The sequence below is a fragment of the Vicia villosa genome, unplaced genomic scaffold (genome assembly GCF_029867415.1).
Source record: "Vicia villosa cultivar HV-30 ecotype Madison, WI unplaced genomic scaffold, Vvil1.0 ctg.000374F_1_1, whole genome shotgun sequence".
Taxonomy (NCBI): Eukaryota; Viridiplantae; Streptophyta; class Magnoliopsida; order Fabales; family Fabaceae; genus Vicia; species Vicia villosa.
This window is the reverse complement of record NW_026705173.1, coordinates 613,555-617,927: the sequence shown is the minus strand read 5'-3', so window position 1 is coordinate 617,927 and position 4,373 is coordinate 613,555. Positions and strand designations below refer to the sequence as shown.

Here is a 4,373-nt window from a genome sequence, read left to right as displayed (position 1 = left end):
TTTAATTAATGAGTGACATGATTGAATGATTGCGGAACATGGGCATACTTGTTGGTGGCGATAATGGTGAGTTATGAGAAAATGTATTTCATCAGATCGGTGATGTGTAAGTATGTCATATGTGTGTGCATTCATTCATACATCATTTAATAACGGAATCCCGGTGACATATGGATTTGTGGTGGACATAATTCCCATTGTGTGGAATTTGTGTCGGTGGGGTCATATCTCGGTGATGATTAGATCGGTCGGGTGGATTAAGTCCACGGTTTATTGGTACCACATGTATAGTGTCAGTTGGTCCATATGCATATTGATATAACATGATTGAATGAGTTTTCAATGTTATATTTCAGTAATATAATTGTTGGTATGATTGCTTGATGATTGTTTGAAAATCTGAGCCTTTCTTGCCCGATATTTCCCACCGAGTACGACCGTTGTCCTTAGGAACCTGATCACTAGTTTCACTCAATACCAGGGCGAATAACTCTTTGATGCCTGGGAAAGATATAAAGAACTTTTGAGATTCTGTCCGCACCATGGCCTAGAGCAATGGTTAATCATACACACCTTCTATAATGGACTCCATTATAATACGAAAATGTCTATTGACGCTCCCGCTGGCGGAGTGTTAATGAACAAACCTTATCCCGACGCTTGTGCCCTGATAGAGGACATGGCCCAAAACCACGCCCAATGGGGGATAGAACGAGCAATGGTAGAGAAAAAGGAGAGCCATGGAGGAAAGCATGAAAGTCGAAAACATGTCTCAAAACCCTATCACAGTGACAGCAATCCAATCGGAGTGCGAGCTCTGTGGAATTCAAGGACATCAAACCGTTGATTGTAACCTTTTGAACGATTCTAGCTCAGACTAAGTTAACTATACCCAAGGAAATCCTTTCTCGAACACATACAATCCTGGATGGAGGAATCACCAGAATATCTCCTACAAGAACAACAATCCTATCCAAAATTCCGGATCTTCGAGACCCCAAGGATTCCAAACACAAAAACAAAACCAACCTATGCAAGTTGTGCCACCAAGACCGAACCTTAAAGAAACCATAAACACCTTTATCCAGAGTCAAACTCAGCAAAATAAGGAGTTTATGAACCAACATATTCACACAAACGAGTTAGTTACTCAACTGGAAACCAAGTTTGACCAGATGATGACCCACACCAAAATGCTTGAAACCCAGATTTCACAAGTTGCTCAAACTACCTCTGCACAAGTTGTACCTGGAGGACAGTTACTTGGACAAACCCAATCTAATCCCAAAGGGACAGCAAATTCCACCACCCTAAGAAGTGGAACCGCTTATGAAGGACCGAAAAATCCTAACCTAAGCTCATCAGAAAAACCTAAGGAAGATGCTGAACCTAAAGACCAGGAAGAGAAGCCAGAGAAACCCGAAGAGCAATCAAAACCGGAGGTAGAAAATCACACACCACAACCTTACAAGCCACCCATTCCATTTCCACAAAGATTGAAAAACACCAAAATGGAAAACCAATTCCAAAAGTTCATTAAGGTAATAGAGAAACTCCACGTAGAAATCCCTTTTACCGAAGCAATAACCTAGATACCATCATATGCTAAGTTCTTGAAGGGTATTTTGTCCAACAAACGAAGACTCGACGATCCCAAACCTTTAGAATGTCATTCCATATCCGAGAATAAACTTGCCAAGAAAGACAAAGATCCTGGAAGTTTTTCTATCCCTTGCGTCCTAGGAAATCATATGATAGAGAAAGCACTTTTGGACCTAGGAGCGAGCGTAAGTCTGATGCCCTTAGCTGTCTGTAAAAGGTTAAAACTAGGAGAGCCTCAACCTACTAAGATGTCGTTACAATTAGCTGATAGATCCGTTAAATACCCCATGGTTATTCTGGAAGACATACCTGTCAAGATTGGTCAGTTATACATTCCGACCGATTTCGTAGTTATGGATATCAAAGAATATGATGACATCCCAATCCTTCTAGGTAGACCATTATTATCAACCGCTGGAGCTATAATAGATGTTAAGAAAGGGAAGCTGGCTTTTAAGGTAGGGGATGAAAAGATCGAGTTCATTCTATCAAAATTTCTAATGGCACTAGTGATTGGAGATGCGTGTTATGCCATCAACGTCATCGATGACTGCATAAATGATCTCAGCAATTCCTTAATCAGATTGCCTTCTACCCCCATTTTAGAGGATGACGGATTCAAGAGTATGGAACCTTACGTTGATGACAACCTTTTTGAATGCTTAGCACTTACCCCCGACCCTATGCGGTGCACCAAGAAACCTACCATAGAACTTAAGGAACTACCCAAGAATCTAAGATATGAGTTTTTGTACGAGGATATGAATCGACCTGTCATAATAAGCATTACTCTGAACCAAATCAAAACAAACCATCTCCTAGATACCTTGCGAAAATATCCCTCAGCCTTAGGATACAAAGTCTCTGATTTAAAGGGGATAAGCCCGTCCGTATGCATGCATCGGATTCTGCTAGAGGAAAATTCGAAAACCTCAAGAGAGCATCAGAGAAGAATAAACCCTATCATGAGTGATGTTGTAAAGAAAAAGGTCCTTAAGTTATTAGAAGCTGGCATCATCTACCAGATTTCGGATAGTGAGTGGGTAAGCCCCGTCCATGTGGTACCAAAGAAAGGAGGTATCACTATCGTGGAAAATGAGAAAGGTGAGCGTGTAGCAAAGAGGACCGAAGGAGGATGGCGCATGTGTATAGATTACAGAAAATTGAACAAGGGGACTAGGAAAGACCACTTTCCTCTTACATTTATAGATCAGATGCTTGAGCGTCTAGCTAGACACTCATATTTCTGTTATCTTGATGGATACTCTGGCTTTTTCCAAATCCCTATTCTCCCGGAGGATCAAGAGAAAACCACATTTACTTTCCCTTATGGAACATTCACTTACAGACGAATGCCCTTTGGGCTTTGTAATGCGCCCTCCACTTTCCAACGCTGTATGATGTCAATTTTCGCAGACTATCTCGATGGAATTATGAAGGTATTTATGAATGATTTTTCGGTGTGTGGACTTGACTTTAACAACTTCCTGTCGAATCTAGAGAAAATCTTAGAACGGTGCGTGGAAGTACACCTTGTGCTGAATTGGGAGAAGTGTCATTTCATGGTGAACGAAGGGATAGTTTTAGGACACATCATCTCCAAGAGAGGCATAGAAGTTGACAAGGCCAAGATAGAAGTAATAGAAAACCTAAACCCACCTAAGACCGTTAGGGAAGTAAGAAGTTTTCTAGGTCATACTGGATTCTATCGACGCTTCATCAAGAACTTTTCTGGAATAACTAAACCCTTAACAAACCTGTTGATGAAAGATGTCGAGTTTGAATTTGATCAAAAATGTCTTGAGGCCTTTGAAGTTTTAAAGCAAGCACTGATTTCAGCGCCCATCATACAACCCCCTAATTGGACGCAACCCTTTGAAATCATGTGTGATGCAAGCGATTTCGCTGTAGGAGCCGTGTTAGGGAAAAGAAAAGATAAGAAACTGCATGTCATCTACTATGCTAGTAGAACCCTAGACGTTGCCCAGCATAATTATACAACCACAAAAACGGAATTGCTAGCCGTTGTATTTGCTATCGATAAGTTCCGGTCCTATTTAGTAGGAGCCAAGATAATAGTATACACTGACCACGCTGCAATCCGATACCTGTTAAGTAAGAAGGATGCTAAGCCTAGATTGCTCAGATGGGTTCTTCTACTCCAAGAATTTTACCTTGATATTAAAGATAAAAAGGGAATAGAGAACTTAGTTGCTGACCACCTCTCTAGGTTAGAACAACTTAAACCCGAACTAATACCTATAGATGATCACTCCACCTATGAAAGACTAGTAGCTGGTGAAGGATAGAAAAACACTTAGAAAGGGGGGGTTTAAATAAGTGTAGTCTAAAAACTTGAATGTTAAAAACAATTTGCACAATTATTTTTATCCTGGTTCGTTGTTAACTAAACTACTCCAGTCCACCCCCTTGGAGTGATTTACCTCACCTGAGGATTTAGTCCACTAATCGCAACATATTACAATGGTTTTCCACTTAGCCCACGACTAAGTCTTCTAGAGTATCCTGATCACAACCTGATCGCTCTAGGAACAAATGCTTAGACACAAGCTAAGACTTTCTAGAGTATCCTGACCACCACGTGATCACTCTAGTTACAACTGCTTAGACACAAGCTAAGACTTCCTAGAGTATCCTGATCACACTTGATCACTCTAGTTACTTACAAATTAATCTAATCAATTCTAAGAGTATTACAATGCTTCTGAAAATCTATAATCACAACAGTGATATTTCTCTTAAAGTTTAAG

The 4,373-nt window shown here is 40.5% G+C and overlaps 1 non-coding gene across 1 annotated transcript; it reads right to left on the bottom strand.

Moving 5' to 3' along the window:
* Positions 1-442: 442 nt before the first annotated feature.
* Positions 443-549, bottom strand: LOC131627627 (small nucleolar RNA R71). The gene has a single exon (XR_009291534.1). It is a non-coding gene; the product is annotated as a small nucleolar RNA R71 (small nucleolar RNA).
* Positions 550-4,373: the final 3,824 nt, after the last annotated feature.